The sequence below is a fragment of the Anas acuta genome, chromosome 2, assembly GCF_963932015.1.
Source record: "Anas acuta chromosome 2, bAnaAcu1.1, whole genome shotgun sequence".
In the NCBI taxonomy this organism is placed as follows: Eukaryota; Metazoa; Chordata; class Aves; order Anseriformes; family Anatidae; genus Anas; species Anas acuta.
Genome location: NC_088980.1, coordinates 113,028,236 through 113,046,451, shown reverse-complemented (window position 1 = coordinate 113,046,451; position 18,216 = coordinate 113,028,236). Strand labels below are relative to the sequence as shown.

The following is an 18,216-nucleotide window of genomic DNA, read 5'->3' as shown; positions in this document are numbered from 1 at the left end:
TGGCAGACACTCTCACTTTTTCAAAACACTTTTTAAATTCCCTCTGAAACACTTTTTTCCTTGAAAACATTTTTAAAGAATGTATAGTTATCATGGTCCTTTCATCTATACTTAACGATAATAATCAGAACAGTAGAAATATGCACTTGAAGAATAGATGGGAGCAGGACAAAAACTCTACGGCAGCAATAACTTTCTGCAAAGAGCTGTGCTGTGGAACCCAGTGGAATTTCTTGCTGTGCATGAGGTTCATTGAATGCATGCAATCCTCCCTGGCTCACAGCCTGGCATAAACACCTCGCTTTTCTTTTGGGGCAGATAAAGTGGCTCTGAAAAATGCTTTTTTCTGAGACTCTTCAGCTGAAAATCTAATACCAAATTGTTTCTGTTGCACTTCATTAGAGATGCTTGCAACTGAATTGCTATTGATTGCCTTTTAAACCCGATTCCTCATTTTAAAAAGTTGTAACAGGAAAATGACAGTGATACATGTCTACCTGAGTAGCCCTCTGTCAAAAGTGAAGGAAACTGCAGCACATCAATGACCTGTCAATGGAAAAAAAAAAGGCTATTCACAGTCTAAAGGACCTGATCTTACAATCACTTCAGAGATGCATGTCCTTATTAATGTAACTGCATTGCACATCATGGGATTGCTTATGCTGATAAAAGCAAGCAAGTTGTAGTGATCCTGGAATCAGTACCACAACCATGCAGAGGTGAGCCGGAGGCTGCAGGGATGGGACAGCCACTGGAGTGGTGCGTTTTGCAGGCCAGAGAAATGGTATGTGGGGATGGCTAAGCATTTATGGTTTATCCTATACTGCTTCCACAGTGATGCTTGTGTGCATCACTGTCTAGCTGAATTCAGTACCAGACTTGAATGTATCACTTTTCTGATCATTGAATCATTTGAAAAGTCACACCCAAACAAAGCCAGTCAAGGTGGCTGAAAAATGACATCCAAGAGCTTGGACTCCTGGGGAAGAGACCTGACAAACAAAATGGCCTGCCTGCAAAGGAAATGGGTTGTTTCCAAAGTGACTCCTCTTCTCCTGAGTTTTAAGTGATGTCAGAACATCGGGGTTGATGGAGCCTTCTCAGCCTGCTCCAATTATAGCATCTTTGAAGAAACTTGAAAGTTTTCTTTCCATAAGCATACTTTTCTCCAAAAATGGTGAAATGCAAAGCTTATAAGTATTTGAACATCTTGTCCCACTCTCCTGCATTCCTACACAGTTTGAAGAAAATTACCTTTGTTCTTTGATATGTTGTTTGCAAATTTGTAGTTGGAGGTGCTTGTTTGTTTGTTTGTTTTAATTATAAGAGCCCAACATGCACCACAGTAAGTTTCACTTTCTACGGTCCTTGACAAAAAATTCTTCATAATAGCAGTTTTGGCCAATCTTTCCTTTCAACAAAATTAACTTAGATCATGTTCAGATTTATCCAAAATACTCTCCATCCTGTGGATATTTTGAACCTTGTTGCTTTCCTCTTTTGATTTGCAAACTGCTGCTGTGGAGATCAATGATTAACCCCTGGTCTGTGCTCTGAGTGTGGCTGCTAAGGCACAACTCTTCTAATGGCCGAATGTCAAATAATGGCAACAAAGTGCTTGGGTCAAACAACTTGAATAACACTTACCTATCTACAGCAGTATAGACAATACTGGAAAAGAAAAGAATCAGATGAAAAGTCTGTGTTTCTCTCCCTCAACTTCTCTCTGAAAATATTGAACTTGTACTCAAAAGATTAAGCGTTTGTCTTAAATATGACTTTGAATAGAGTATGAATTAAACTCAAGTAAAACACAGCGTAACCTGTGACCAGAAATTCTTATCTCTGGTTACACATAAAACATTTTGCTTATAAATTAGTTGCAATGTATTCTCTCAGCTAAGGACATCCTGTCCCAACAAAATGAGTGTACGTACCGTAATGAAATAGGCATCGCTATTTTTGTTTGGGGGAGAGGGGATTGTAAGTAAAGCATCATTACATCAAGTCTCTGTAGAGCTTAGACAAACACTTTAATCACGTGTATTTGTGTTTTATTGCGTATGAAAAGCTGGTTGCTCCAACCATTACAGGCAGTGCCATGTGAGACCTTGTCTGTTTGCATTGCCATCCATGCACAGAAACTCCAATGTCAAGCCACAGAAGTGCTTGTATGAATCATAGCTGTTAGAAAGAAAGACTTATTAGTCATCTACTTCATTGCCCTTCCTATATAGAATTATTCTATATTGTGCTGTACATTTACTACTTTTTTTTGCCAGTCTAATTTTAAATTATTGAAGAAATGGGGCTCCTGCTGCTTCCCTGGGGAAAATGTTCCAAAGCATAATAGATCTGCTGTCAAAAATATACTAATTTTGTGATATTCATTTTTCCTTTATTAACTTCATTTCATTGCACCAACTTCTGTCTTTTCTGCAGTTTCCCGTGATCTCACTTCGAAGCGTGAGTTTTGCACCCTGCAAATAATTTGTTTATTTTCAGCTCCTACATGTGCATTTAAAGGGGTACAAATTAACCTCTACAGGCTTGTAAATCAGGCTTGTGTTTTGCAGGAGTAAGCCAATGAAAGTCCTAAAATTGATCAGTTCATTTTGAAGCAAACCATCTTTGCAACGGATCCAGAAGTAATTACAAACAGCAGCTAAAAATTTAATGTGAGCTGAAAGTGAATCTCCTAGGCCACGTTTTACAAAGGATGGCTGCACAGGCTGAAAGGACGCATGCAGAGTTAAAGTAGGGTAAAATGTTAGGTAGATGTTGATTGTGCCTTGAGTTTTCTGGTTCGTCTAGAGCATTTTAGGATACTTTGGACAGTTGAAGAATGTACAGTTTCCCAAGTGAGGTACACTCACATGTGAGCTCCCCCAGTCCATTTCAGTGCAAGCTCTGCTTTAAACCAAAGTGTTGGTTTGTGCTGCCCTGTTATTTCTGCCCCACAATGGATGAAGAACATTCATTGCTCATCACAAGGGGGTGGTTTAAGATAAGACTTCTGCCTTGCATTCAGGTGAACTTCAGTAGTTCTGGTAAAGCACAGTAGCTTAGCACAAGATCTGTCAAAATTCATGGGATATTCACTGACTTGCCTGGACTTTAAGCCTATTTTCAATTGGTATCAGTTAAGTGAAAACAAAGAACAAAGCCAACGTTCTTATGTGAAAATATCTCCCATCAGTTTTGCCTTAGTCAGGTTCAGTGTGCGGGTATATAATCTGATTTAAGCTGTGTACAACATCTTGTTGTAGATACATGTGTACTTAAATGGCTTTACTCCACAGCATGCTGAGCAAGGCTCATTGCACTCCTACTTTGAAATTTGCCATTACGAATTATGTGGTCTTCTCAAACCTTAGATCATGTGAACAACTTCCAGGTGGCTTGCATGCTTCTAGCATCCATCTTTTTTTCTTCTTTCCTGTTCTTGGACAAATCTGTTTTGCCCTGGCTTTGTCCTAGCTGTCAGCCCTCTTTCTGCTGAATTTCCTATATAGTTCCAGTTTACAGGGGTCCCTTTTCTGCTTCAGACAAAGATTCAGCCATTGTATCTTAGCCCTGGAAGTGAGCACTGTCTTAAAGGCTTTAGAGTTTGTCAGGTTTATTCTGGATCTGGATCTTTATTCTTTTCCCAGAATGTTACTGTGTTTTATATGACAGCATTTCCCTAGAAAACCTTTACCATAGAACTCGGTAATTTTGAAAAGGAGAAGTTTGTTTTTATTTAACTGAGGCTACCTGTGGGCAAGAAGATAAACAGAACTTGATTTCACAGAATAGGTTGCATAGGCATCTACTTTACAGAGGACGAAATGAATACCTGCAATGCAGCGAACAAGGTAGCAAACATGACTGTGCCCTTTACTTAACAATATCTCTTGCTTTTTCTTGAAATATTTGCATCTTACCCGGACAGATTAGCAGTCCTTTGAAGTCAATGAGAAGACTCCAAATGACATCTCCTGTTGTTTCTATGTATTCAGTTTTCCTGAATATCCAAGCAAGCCGTGCAAGAGAAGTAAGACACAAGAATATCATACACACCTTACAGTTAAGAAAAACTGGGCACCCTAACTAATTCAGTCTTCACTGGGTTATTCAGAAAGTTGGATATAAAGGGCAGACACCATCTTCTGAGATACCAAATCTTAATGTACTTTCTTAGCTCCTTTTCAAGAGCCAGTGTGCCATTTTATTCTGTACAGGGGAATAAAATGAAAGTCAAAACTGAATCAGCCTTTGGGTTTTGTCCCAATATTTGCTCTAATTGGCATTGCTAAGGTGACTGTGAATATATTACAAAAACTACAATCAAATGCTCAGTGTTTGAACAGTCTTTTCCATGGCTTAGCTGCTCAGGCTGTCTTTGCCTAGAATATGATCATATTGTCAGTAGATGATCATACCATCCCTTTTGTTAAGTAGGGCTGGTTTTTAAAAGGTAATTGTTCTTTTAAAATATTAATTGAATCTTCAGACTATCTGACAAAGCTGACTGTGCAAAATGCATGGAACAGCTTTGGCCTTATTTTATATAGTATAATTGACCATGCATAAAATTCATGCAGTAAATTAAACCTTAACAAATGAGTCTTTTGTCCCCTTTATTCTCGTTGAAATGTGGGTGAGCAGAACATACTGAAATTCCAGATATTTAAGAGACTTAACAGGATCTATGCTGAGGAGTTCAAAATACTCCTTGGGTGTTTTGGGAGTTTTTAGTTCTACCTCAGTATTGTCTCACTCATCTGTAGACTTGCCAAGGAATAGGTCCAGGTTAAGTACCTTTGAAAATACCAGGTATGAAGCAGCTGCTAGGCATAGAAAGCAAAGATTAGCGCAAAGCAAGTATGTTTTCTGAGGCATTATAATAGATACATTTGCTGAATTGAACCTCACTTTTGGAATTGTATCAGCTGAGGTAGGAATCAGGAATTGGCTTTGCAAATCAAAATGGGAGTCTAGCAGGAAAAAAAAATAACCTAGCAGAGAGTAGGCTGGACTGATGCCTACTTAACACTTACATCCTACCACATACTTTCACCCTTTTGGAGTGTTGTGTATTTTGTTATGTGGGTTTATTTAGGTATACAAAAGTTTTGTATGAATTTGTCTTTGAATGTCTGCTCTGAAAACAGTGACCTTGCAGGTGGATGTGATTAATTCTACATTTATGTTGGCAGATGAAAGATTTTTGGGGGATCCAATTTAATAGCTCAGAAAAAAAAAATAAATCAAAAAGTCAATAAAGGCAGAAGAAATATGTCTGTAACAGTGTTCAGGACTGAGGTTTCCAGCTTATGGCATGTAACTGTCACGTTCTGATGTCATCTCTTGATCCTCAGGCAGGTCCTGTGGTGAAGCCTGGTGACCTCACAGCAGTAAGAAATGAAGACATAGGATGGTGACAGTACTGGATGCATAAGGGAAATGTTCAAGTCAAGAAAAGCAGTTGTGAAGGTACATTTATTGACAATCACAAGTACAAAATAGTTCAAGGGAAAATTGATTATAATTTGCTGTCGTAGTTTGCTCCGGGAAAATTCTTATGGTATTGCAGAACAGCTTAGTGGAACGGTAACACCAACTGCAAACCTGAGTGCATTCAGAAAAAGGAGCCTTTTTTAGCAAAGGGAGAAATTAATTCTGTCACATGCTAATGAAATGTCACATCGTTAGACAGAAGAAACAATGTTGTTACCTACTCATCTTTCTAAGCTTTTATGAGTTCAAAATAGTTTTCCAAACTCTTGCAAATGAGGTAATAGGCAAGTTCTTGATAGTTGTGCGGCAGTAGATAGACCAGAGATACGGAGCTTGGCAAGCTGTCTTCATTTGGCCATTTGGTTATCTTACGTGCAAATAGCCTATACAATTAAGTGTATGTGACTCCTTCTGCTGGTGCTTCTGTCATGTCATAAATGCAGTGACCCTCAACAAAAGAGGTTAATGGCTTTCTTGTCCTGATGCCACTGGCCCAGCAGAGCTGTAAAACAGAGCATTGAAGGGCTGGACTTGCAGTGTTCTTTGGCTTGTTGAAAATATATATTCTTATGAATGGCAGCTAAGAAGGTTTTAGAATATAAGATACACATACAACTCTAATTGCTGTCTTCATTATCTTTTGAGTGAGAAGTTCTTGTGTTCTGGTGAACAGCAGCTGAGTTTAATCGTATATAAAATATTTGCCAGAGTAATTTAATGGCAAGTAAATATTTATTAGGGGTGCAGAATCATAGTAAACCCCAGCTGAATTTTATTAAGTGATGACCTTATGCTTAATGATTATCTTATAAATGTAAACTGCAATAATCTACCTTCAAAATACGGGTCAGTGACTCTCACCACACTGTAGCAAAGGCTGCCATAGAGGAAGATGTGGAACAGGCTAAAGGGAGTGCCCCTGGGGCCCTGCAATTAACACATCCTGAGTGCACAGCTTCCGCAGCAGTGCTTACTCTGCACAGCAGAGGCATCAGGAAAACTTGCATTGTTTCATGTTTTTTCCACTGACAACTTTCATGGTTGCTGCAGTTTAATTTATGTATGCTTTAGATGGAGAAGCTCCAGGCCTTTGTGAGTAAAACTCTAGGAAGTTTAAAGAACTGTTTTTCCAAGCCTTAGCATGAAATTTTCAGGGAGGGTCACCACTGCTGCGTGACAAATATGTGCGTAGTAAAACGGAGCAGATCACTGACCGATGGCTAGAAGAGACTGAACAGTTCACAGCTGGAGTCAGCTGCTGTCTGTCGTGAGTGCCCTGTGCTGAGGACTCATGAACTGCCAGGTCCCATGATCCTTTCCTTTACCTGCTCCTACATCTTTCTGTCTGGCAGCCTCTTTGCAGCTGGTAAAGATCTCCGAGCAGTGCATGAAAGACTGCAGACAAACTCCCCTGGGTAGTTGAGCGCCACTGTCCTTGATCTTCCTTTGCAATTCATGGTCTTCAGTGAAGCAAAGGGCCCTTGTGCCAGATTTGTGAATCAAGGTGAATCTCACTTCACCTATAAATCTGCTGGGGTTGATGGAAATGGCACACATACATTTACTGTAGGATTTACTGCCACTGTTACATGAGTGGTCTACAGAGAAATCCCTTGAATTTCCAGCAGGCAAATATATTCTTAAGTATAAAGACTTGAAGTTGCCTGTTCCTTAGCTCTGACACGACTTTAAGATCTGCAGGTAAGTATATTCTTGTGCATTTTGGAAATACAGCAGTGAGCGCAGTCTCGTGCATCTTGGGGGGTCAACTGAGGAGCCTTATTAGCTGAGTACTGCCTGCATACCACAGACAAATTTTTCCCTTCTGCTGATATTATTGAAAAATTTGCTTAAAAGGAATCACTGCACAGAAATGTCAGTATGACATCTTTAGTCCTTGTTGTTTCTTTTTTTTTAAGATCAGATTAATTGCAGTTTTGGAGGGACCTATTCAGGCCCATTCTTTTTTAAAAGCTTTAGTTGTGTCGAGTGGATGTCATCAGTAGAAGATGCTGTGTCCTATCTTGCTCATCCCTCAGTTTCCTGAGGTGAAGGCCTCACAACGCCTTGCATGGTAGGGAAGGAGAGGAGGAAATTGTGGATATGGGTACCAGTATCCACCCAAGGGACAGTCAAAATTAAAAAATAGAAACCTGCATTAGGTTCACAGTAAAGCTCCTGTATATTAAGGAGCCTTCTAAAGAAAATGGCCTTCCATAAAACGTGGCTGGCAGGTGTCTCTAGCAGAGCATCCCTATGGAAAAGGGCTGCCAGCGACACAGAAGAGCAAAGCAGATCATCAGCCCGACCAACTGTGTGGCCTGAGGACTGAGAGGACAGGTGTGGCTTCAGGCACTTATCCCACAGTGGCTTCCCTCTCAATAATCCTTTTCCCAGGGCAGAATCTGGTAGAAGGATCCCAAGCAGATCTACAGCCTCCTTCCCACTGCAGGACATGCTATGGAAGGGAAGAAGTGATCCTGAGGTTATTACAGTTCTGTCATACTGCCCCATTAAGTGTGATGGCTTATTGCTATTTTTAATCTAATTCTTTTGTGAGAATGGAGGTGATAAAACAAATTGTTTCCATGCTTCATTCACACACCTAATGGGAGAACTGAGGTTGTGCCAAGGGATGGTGTGGCACTACCTGAGGGTGGCGAGGCTGATGGGAGCATCTGTACCACTCCTGTGGGTGCAGGAGCACGTCTGAAACGCCTGCACACCAGTATGCAGTATGAGGAACAAGCGGGACGATCTGGAAGCTTTGGTCCTTTCCCAGAGCTGTGGTGTCGTTGGTATTGGTGAGAGGTGGTGGGATGAGTCCCAGGGCCGGAGTGCTGCGATGGAGGGTTATCGGGTGGGCAGGGCCGGCGAGATGGTGGTGGTGTGCTAGGGGGATGTGGTAGAGAGCCTCTTAATGAAGATTTAGGGGATGGATAGCAAAGTAGATGTTGTGGGTGTCTGCCATCATCCTCCTACCCAGGACAATAGCGGGATGAGCTGTTCTTTAGGCAGTGAGGGGAAATCTTGAGACTGGTCATACTCATCCTTCTGGAAGACTTCAACTTCCCAGGCATAAACCGGTAATATCGTACTGCCACGAGAAGTAAGGCTGGGAAATTCCTAAAGCATATCGAAGATAACTTCCTGTCCCAAGTACTGAGCGAGCTGACTAGGAAAGGAGCCCTCCTGGACCTGATGTTTGCTGTGGGAGAGGTGACGGTAGGTGGCTGTCTTGGCCACAGTGATCACGAGTTGGTTGAGCTCAAAACTTATGGTGTTAGGAGAAAAAAGGTCAGCAGGGTTGCCACCCTGGACTTCAAGAGGGCAGACTTCTCAGGGAGCCAGTTAGCAGTATCACCTGGGAATCAGATGTAGAGGTTTTAGGGGTCCTTGATTGATGGTCACTTTTGAAAAGTGATGCCTTTTAAAAGCCCAGGAGCAGGCAATCCCACTGTGCTGCAAGTCAAGCAAATGGGGCAGAAGAGCAGCCCAGCTGGGAACTCTGGCTAGAACTAGGGTGGAAAAAGAAAATCTGTGACCTCCAGAAGCAAGATCTGGCTTCATGGGGGGCGTACAGAGATGCATCTGCAAGGGAGAAAATGAGAAAAGCTAAAGCCCGACTTAACACTGGCCATGTTGTGTCAGAAACCTAAAAACTAATCTAAAAACTAAATCTAAAATCTAATCTAAAAATCAACTCAACATTCACAGGTCCCTGGGGCCTCACAGGATTCACCCCAGCATGCTTACTGAAGGAGGTGGTGGATGTTGCAGCTGGACCCCTCTCAACATTTTATCAAAGGTCATGGAGGTCTGGGGAGGCCCCAGCTGACTGGAAGCCAGCCAGTGTTGCACCAGCCTACAGGAAGGGCGTGAGAGTAGACCCAGGAACCTACAGAGCTGTTGGTCTAACCTCAGTCCCTGGAAGAGTTACGGAGAAGATTATCCTTGGTGCTATGGCAAGGCATTTATAGAACAAAGCTGTTATCGGGCATAGTCACACATCATAACCAGCTGGTCAAAAGAGGAGATTCTCCCACTCTGTGTAGTGTTGGTGTGGCCTCACCTCGAATATTGGGTGCAGTTCTGGGCTCCACAGTACAAAAAGGTTGTTAAGGTCCTGAAAGCATCCAGGAGAGGGCAACAAAGCCGGTAAAAGGGCTGGAAGACATCCTGTGAGGAGAGGCTGAGGGTGCTTGGATTGTCCAGTTTGGAGAAGAGGAGGCCGAGAGGTGACCCCACTGCTCTCCGCAGCTCCCTGAGGAGGAGAAGCAGAGGGAGGTGCCAGCCTCTGCTCCCTGGGAACTGCTGACGGGATGCTTGGGAACGGCACAGAGCTGCGCCTGGGGAGGGTCAGACAGCATGAGGAAAAATGACTTTTCCATGAGGGTGGTCAAACACTGGAACAGGCTTCCTAGCAAGGTGTTTGATGCCCCATGCCTGTCAGTGTTCAAGAGGCATTTGGACAATGCCCTCGTTAATATGCTTTACCTTTTGTTTAGCCCTGACTGTGTCAGGCAGCTGGACTAGATAATCTTTGAAGGGCAGTGAGGCACTGGCACATGTGCCCAGAGAAGCTGTGGATGCCCCATCCCTGGAGGTGTTCAAGACCAGGCTGGATGGGGCTTTGGGCAACCTGGTCTGGTGGGAGGTGTCCCTGCCCGTGGCAGGGGGGTGGGACTAGGGGATCTTTAAGGTCCCTTACCAACCCAAACCATTCAGTGATTTTATGATTCTGTGATTGAAGGTCTTTTCCAACAGGACTATTCTATTCTATTCTATTCTATTCTATTCTATTCTATTCTATTCTATTCTATTCTATTCTATTCTATTCTATTCTATTCTATTCTATTCTATTCTATTCTATTCTATTCTATTCTATTCCATTCCATTCCATTCCATTCCATTCCATTCCATTCCATTCCATTCCATTCCATTCCATTCCATTCCATTCCATTCCATTCCATTCCATTCCAATGCAAGGGAGTTGCAAATTGTAATTAGTACGGGGTACATCAATAAGAGTTTCCAAATACACATATTTGAAGTACGCTGAAAAGCTGATGTTTGTTAATGAACCCACTTTCATCCCAATTTCTGGTCATATCTACTTATAACTCATAACAACAGAATCTCACATCATGGACCTTAGGTTCATTTGTGCTTTCCCATGGTTTTCATCCTAAGTCAAAAAACATCCAATTAAATGTATATATGTGACCTTGTAAAGGGTGTTTTGCTGTGTCAGCAGAGGTAGGAGAGACCAAAAGTGAAAGCAAAGATCCTTATCAGAGATCAGGGATTGGTCAAACTGAGGTGGGGATCTGCCCCCAGCATCCAGATAGAAAGCTAAAGGCTTTAAGAGCTCTGTCAGTAGTGAGCTGAGAGATCAGAGAGAGATGAGCAGTGTGAGAGAGAAGTAATAAGGCAAGTAGAGGACTGATGGATTTAATTTCCCTATTTGCACTGAGAATAGGAGAAGTCTCCTATTGTGTAAGAATAGACTACTCCAAGAGAAAAAAGGTAATTCAAACCAAGAAAAGGCATGAAGGGTGGACTATTGATGAACCTCCTGCCAGGCAATGAATGAAATTATAAGTTTGCTGTGGATGTCTGATGCTCCAGATTCTGTGCAAGTGATATCACTGAGCCACGTGGGTGCAGCCACTGCGGTTCCAAGAGGGGAAACTAAGGCAAGAGATACACGGTCTCTCAGTGTAATTTGACCTTTCTGCATATTATGTTTATGTTTGTTCATATAGCTGCTCAGTAATTAGTTCTGCCAGCTCTTGGTTTCCATATGTCTTAAGGAATGACAGTATATTCTCAGATTCACTTCTATTTTTACTAAGTAAATACTAGTAAACCTGTCCACTGAAAGAATAAATCAAAAATTGTCTTTTCTTCAGCTTTCTGTTGGGCTTTTATGTATTCCTGACTATTAAAGACACTTCATTTTTCATGTTCTCCTTTCCTACAAACAGTTAAGCAAGTTTATAGTTCTGCATAATTTAGCTATACACGTCTTACATTAGACTCATACAGAGGAAATCATGACAAATTATGTAGGAGGAAGATTTCCAGTTATTCAAGGCCTTAAGTGATGAAATTGTATAGAGATTTATATTTTTATTAAGCAAAATTGTGGTATCTCCAGAGCATTTCCATTGCATATGAGCTTGAATATACATGAGAAAATCATTATCAAGGTTATCTACCTGAATTTCCTTTGAAGAAATGGTTATACAGGGTTGGAAAATAACATCTAGCACCCATAGCTCTTAGGAGAGAGAAAGGTAACTCCTGACAGTGTGGAAGGTCATCAAAGCAGCCTGCACGTTGTCTGCTGCCAGTGCGAAGGGAAAGGAAAAATATTTTTTAAATAAAGAAAATGGCCAGGGTATCTTCCTCAAGAATATGGAGCAAGAGAAATCCTCGTTCTGCAGGGTGGTTGCTACTTGTAAACGTGCGTGGTGGCTGCAGGCTGGCCTGGCCCAGCTGCGTGCCCTGTCCTTGCTGCACCAGCCCCGTTCTCCAGCTGACTTGTTTTATGATGAAGGCAGAAAGTGTATCAGCCGATGGATTGCAGTCTGGGGTTTTGCAGTCAGCAGCGGTGTGCACTGAATAATTGTCTTTCCTTCCAAACCTATGTACTGAATCAATTTTACGGTGTCCTACCAGTCCCACCGAGCAGGGAGAGGATTCCTTCCAGGCCTCTGCAGGCAAAGAGCTTGTGTGAGGTCCATCTATTACCCAGCTAGCCCAACTACAAATAGAGTTGCTTTTCTCATGGGTACAAAGGTTAATCCAGGGAGGGCTCCTGTATGGTCAGCCATGCCCCAGGACGTCAGTGATAATCCTAACAGAAAGGAGCCTTCAGGTACAGAGATGATCCAGGGTCATGTGTTCATTCACCGAGACTTCCAGCCGACTCCGAAAGTAGATCTGTGCTCAGAAATGTGTCTCAGGAGGAACACAGAGCACATTTTGTCGGTGTGGCCGTGAGGTCGAATGTAGCAGCAGTATTTCCTGCACAGTTATGTCTCTGAAGCAACAATGTGGTTTAGAAATTTGGCAGAGAGGGTGGTTGTGCCAAGCACCCTGTGTCCTCGTTGTCCTTTGTGCAACGGGTAAGCCGAGACAAGCAGTTCTCAGTCTGTTGGAGATTTGTATCTTATTCTCCAAGGCTGTGTGTAGGGTGCTGTGGAAATGAAGTATTTTTAACACTTTGCAGCCAGGAAGGGCTTGGCATCATCACCAGGTAGTTTCAGTTCCTCCACGATGCAAGGCAAGATGTCCCTGCAGGCATGTGGAGGAGGGAGCATGGGGCTGGTTTCATCAATCATCAGTCCAGTCCAAACCAGAGGGGTGGGTGTATGTCTTTCAGCACAAGGAAGGCTTTTATACCCCTGGTATCTTTAAAAAGTCTTCATGTCTGCCTCCTTCATGCCTCTGTGTTCTTACTTCAGTCTCTTCCAGTAGCTCGATTCCATTCCCAGAGGCCTGAAATGAATAAATCCAAACATGCTCTATTTCGGCTTATACCCCATGGACAGCATTGCCGATGTGGCATTTCAGAGACTGAGGGAAGTGAGCCACATTTGCTCATGGAAAGAAAAAAAAAAAAAGAGAGAAAGAAAGAACTGCAGCAACAGAATGACGTAAGGTTTATCCTGCAGGTTCACCTCGGGTTACAACCGGATCTAATTCAGCATGCTCTTGTCAGTACAGCTTAGTTCATTGGAACCAAGAAATACAGTTCAATTCTGCATGCAGCTAACTCCCACATAAAGCATCAAAACCTTTCCAATCTAAATTTTTATTGCGTTTTTTTTTTTTTTTCTTCACTTGAAGAACTGTTGGGCCTGAATAATGTGGGTTTATTTATCTGTCTGGTACCGAGTGAAAGTAATTTCATGAATTTGATTAAAGAACCGTCTCCAAGTAAAGGGGAGAATCGTGCATTTAAAGGAGATGTTCCCACCCATCAGCTGCTAATGAGGTCACACAGAAGAACATTGCTGGTTGGGGCCTCTGTGCCTCCCTGGGGCGCATTTCCTCACCGGGAGAAGGTCCCACTCCGCAGCCGTATTCTAGAGCAGGGTTTGAGATAGTTCCTACAGCCAGTGATGTGCTGAACTGTTTCTTTGTTTTCATCTCAGTGCGCTCTGAGGAATGGCTTGCATGCATTTCACAGCAGTGAGTTTTTTTTTTTATATTTTTCTGTAACAATTCCACAGATTTCTTCCATGTCACAGTGTAGTGGCAAGCTTCATCAAAGGGCAGCCCCTGCAACTCCTGGAACTGCAAATGATCTTCGCTGCAGACCACGAGTCAAGTTTGTGTGGCATGTCAAGCAGCTCAGAGAAGTGAAATAATGCATCTTGGCCCAAATCTAGGGCAAAGTGTTTTTACACACCAGAGGAAGTAGAGTTGATGTATGCTTGCTGCCTTCATCTTCAAGTGCTGCTAGCTACTGGCAGTCAGAGCAAAAAAATGTATTAGAAAGCAAAGGTTTATGGTGCAGTCCCAAGGCGGTAATCTTTTTTTTCTTAAACGGAAGTTTTATACAGAAATCTCTTGATTGAACTTTAGTGTTAACCAAACATTGCTGTGTTGGATCTGACCCAGTACATTGTCCCTGGCAGTGTGCAGGAACTGGCCAGTGGCTAGCTATGAGATAATGTGACAAAGGGGGTATTTGCTTCTTAATCCCTGGCATTTAATCATTGCTTGTGTCAGGAAGTATAAATGTTTGTCTTCTGTTGCTTAAAGAAAGCAAGGTTCATTAAGGATTATATTCTTTCTTTTTAAAACAAATGAGTTTCTAATGGGAACGTGCAAGAATTCATTAACAATCTAATGAATATTCTTAATAGTTCTTTTTGGTCCCAATTATATTATACGGCAGACAGCTCCACAGGGTAAACTGTACTTTAGGTTTAAAAAGGTAGAACAGACTTTTCATTACTCTCTTTTAAATTTGCCTTTCAGTTTTAACCTTCCTGTTTAACTTTTCCTCTCTATCTCAGTAATCAGTTTGTCTCTGGGCTTCAGTCTATTCTTTTTCTTCTATTATGAGGAAGCAAATAAGAATGGTTCGTTTTCCTTCTTTGTGCTATTTATAATTTTTATGCAGCTATCCTACATCTATCCTGCCTCTCCTCATTTACCGCCTCTCAAACAAAAATCACTCTTTCCCCACAGAGCTGATTTTTGAAGACTCCTAGTCCTTGCTGACTCCTGCACCCAGCCCTTCTGCGGCAGCTTTTCCTCAGCCCTGTCGCTGGCACTGGTGGTCGCAGCCTTGATGCCAGCTTTATGCTTGTTTCCTTTTGTTTCCCTGGTTGAAGAGGGTTTCTGCACCTTGCCTTGAGTTTTGAGCCATATGCCTGACATTGCCATGTCTTCAGGAGCGACGAGGTGGCATCTCCAGGCTGCTGTCACCAGGCTGAGATCACACAGCTGTCCTGTCTCCGTGATGGATTTGTCTAACTCTCTCCAACTCGAGCTGACTTTGATCCCACGTAATGAAAAGCCTTAAAATAGAAAGCGGAAGGGAACAGAGAGGAGCTTTAATTATTTACTGGCGAGGTAGAATCCATACCTTTTGTAAAGAGACTTCTTTTGTTGTTTTTTGGTCTATTCAGTTTTCATTAAGCCAAATTTAAGTCTTTGTGCTCAGCATTGATTCAGATTCTAGGGCTGATTAAAGAGGCTTTTGAAGGAAGCTGTGCTTTTTCTTGTTTTACCTAGTTAGTTTTTCCGTTTACTAAATGGAATAAAAATACTCCATAAGCAATTTTCATTAATTCAGTTGCAGTAGTGCTGGGAGGTCCTGGCTCAACGTCTTAGTTGCTCTGAGCACCCAGTAATGTGGCACCCACCATGAAGAGACTAAATAGAGGAGGCTCAGGGGGGATCTGTAAATACCTGAAGGGATGGAGCAGAGAGGACAGAGCCAGGCTCTGTTCAGTGGTGCCCAGTGCCAGGACAAGAGGCCATGGGCACAAACTGGCCCACAGGAGGCTCCCTCTGAACACCAGGCAGCACTGCTTTATGTGTGGGTGATGGGGCATGATACTGGTTGCCCAGAGAGGCTGTGGATCTCCTCCTTGGAGACCTTCAAAAGCCACCAGGACATGGGCCTGGGCACCCTGCTCTGGGTGGCCATGACTGAGCAGGGGGGTGGATCAGATGGCCTCCAGAGGTCCCTTCCATCCTTAACCTTTATGAGAAGTCAGAGGATCCAGCTGACTTAGAGAGAGGTCAAGGAAATTCTTTCCAAGCACCACAAACATCCATGAGGGCAATAAGAGAAAACCAGAAACTGTGGGCTAAACTGGAAACTAAAAGTGCCTGAATGTAGCTCAGGGGTCCTTTTTATTTTTAGGCCCAATTTGTAACCTTTAGCTGCGATGGGTGGGACTTAAACTTAGATTTAGTGACCTGGACAAAATGCACTGCCTTCTGAAGTGGTCTATTTTTCACCATACTTTGAGGCCCACAGCACTGCAGGTGGGTGGTGAGATGGCCTTCCCTTGCCTGGGTCAGCACCTTGCCCTGGCAGGGTGTGCAGAAGGCTGCCAGGTGCCATCCCAAACCCTTCATCTTCTCTTTGGGACCAGACACTACCTCCTGAGGGCACGAGCTCCCAGCAGGGTGAGAGAGGGCCAGGGAGATGGACTTTGGTGCTCCCCTTCCTTGCACTGCTGCACTTAAAGCCAGAAGCAGCCTTGCAATTCCTGAGCAAAAAGCTTACTTGGTTTGTTTGGGAAGTTAGCATCTTCATATTATGTGTGGCACCTATCAACACCGCTGTGTCCACAGCTCCTTCACAGAAATAGACAGCAATGTGAAATATAGTGAAGGTTCAGAGAAACGTCCTTGCTTTATCCTCACCGTCTTGATGCCATTAGCAAACTACTGTACATAGGGGAAAACATGTCTTTAATAGTCCTGTCTCAGCTGCTGTTAATTTGATTTCCCTCAGGTATTCAGTGTTGAGTCGCGAAGTCCCGGAGCAAGACTTTCTGTAACAAGCAGTACAAATAATTGACGCTGTAATGTCTGAGGTTCTTAGATAAAGCATGTGCTATTCCAAACAAAGCAAAATGAAGAATATCTTTTATTTGGGGATAAACAAAATGAATTCAGAGAGGGGAGAAAGAGCTGTAAAAATGAGGATGTTTATTCAAAGCAGCTTTGTGGTATCTGACAGCAAATAGATTATGTCCAGACCTGTGCTTAGTTTCTACGCATACACATTGTATATTTATGTGTGGGCTGTTTGTCATGATGCATCACAGGGCCATGTTAAAATAATTGGTATGTATTCTTGGATTATTACAGATAAAATATTTTTTCAATCTTATCACTTTTCCTGTGGAAGTTGTTAGTTTAGTTTATGCTTTCAGCTCCATTCCAGCTGTAAATGTAGAGAGTAGTTCCTCTTTGATGTGAACTGAGCAAGTGTGAATTAGGCACATCATTGTGTCCCTCTTGAGACCAAGCTGTGTTTGTTTGCATTATGTAAATTTGGAGTAGTGCAACTGAAAAGAATGGATTCTACCCCAAATTGTCATTTCCCCTTCCTTTGCCAGAGCCACTCACTTAAAGGTGGGATTTTCCAGTAGGACTTCATTGTTGTAGCATTGGTTCAACTGCTATGGTAGTATTGCTGGGCTTGCACAGCTTTGCAAAAACTAAAATTGAAGCATTTGAAGAAGAATTAGGTCATGACCAAGTGCGTTTGAAAATGCCATGCTAATTATTCACAACTTTAAAATTACTGAATGAGTTTTTTCAAGTTTGCTCTGTTCCATAGATCCCATTGACATTTAAATGTAATTCACTTTATCACCATGTTATATCGTAAAATCCAGTTTCTAGTGTTTTCATTAGCTGGAAGATGTTCTGTAATACAAAAGGAAATCATTCTTCGGGCTTGGAGAAAAAGGGAATGCAGTTACTCTGTTAACACTGCCTTTCTACAATTCACTAATTATTATTATTATTTTTAATCTCGTACTCGTGTTAGGAAGGTTTGGGGTTTTATTTTTAGTAAGCGTTGTGTAAAGTTCCTGAAATTCTCCAGAAGGTTTAAGATGAGTATCTGATTGGACTTTCAAAGTCGCCAAATCCTAAATGCTGCATTCCAGCCTTTCAGCCTTTAATCGTCTCCTTTCATATGGAAAGTGTATGCTTTTCCTGAAGGTGCTGATTCCTCTAATCATTCCTTCCTGTTCTGATGAGTTTGCACCTTCTCAGAGAAAAGTGCTTGAGAGTGATTTCTTCCTCTGAGATAGTCTCTGCTCTGGTTTGGATTTCCATAAATCAGAGCTAAAAGGGAAGTTTGCAGTAAATGAAATATTGCTCTGAAGATCGGGAAAATCACACTTTGATGTCTGAGCGTTTGGAAATACGTATTTTTCTTAGGGTACCAGTTTTCACTCTATTCAGAGAAGGGCTTTCATGGCAGCTGCAAATGTCTCTTGTAGGTGGTAGCCAGTGCTGCCAGTTTTCCAGCCCTCAGGAATGGCGTGCACAGGGAGATTATTGACTGGAGTGATGTTCAGCTGGTCGTGGGTTAAAAAAGTTCTTTCTCTGACAATCACATTGCTAATTCCCAACTGATTAATTGACTGCATTTCTATAAGCCGTATTCCCTCTTTCCCCTCTTTCGCTTATGCTTCATCTTGTTAAATT

The 18,216-nt window shown here is 42.3% G+C and overlaps 1 protein-coding gene across 2 annotated transcripts in view; it reads left to right on the top strand.

The window, feature by feature from the left end:
• Positions 1 to 18,216, top strand: part of DTNA (dystrobrevin alpha) — a 217,152-nt gene that overhangs the window by 19,165 nt on the left and 179,771 nt on the right. The window contains exon 1 of one of the 2 annotated variants that reach the window (XM_068671743.1): positions 5,407 to 5,478. The exons of the other annotated variant lie outside the window; for it this stretch is intronic. The gene's annotated coding sequence lies outside the window, so the exon portion shown is untranslated. Of the gene's footprint in view, positions 1 to 5,406; positions 5,479 to 18,216 lie in introns of those variants that run through there. 2 annotated transcript variants of the gene reach the window in all.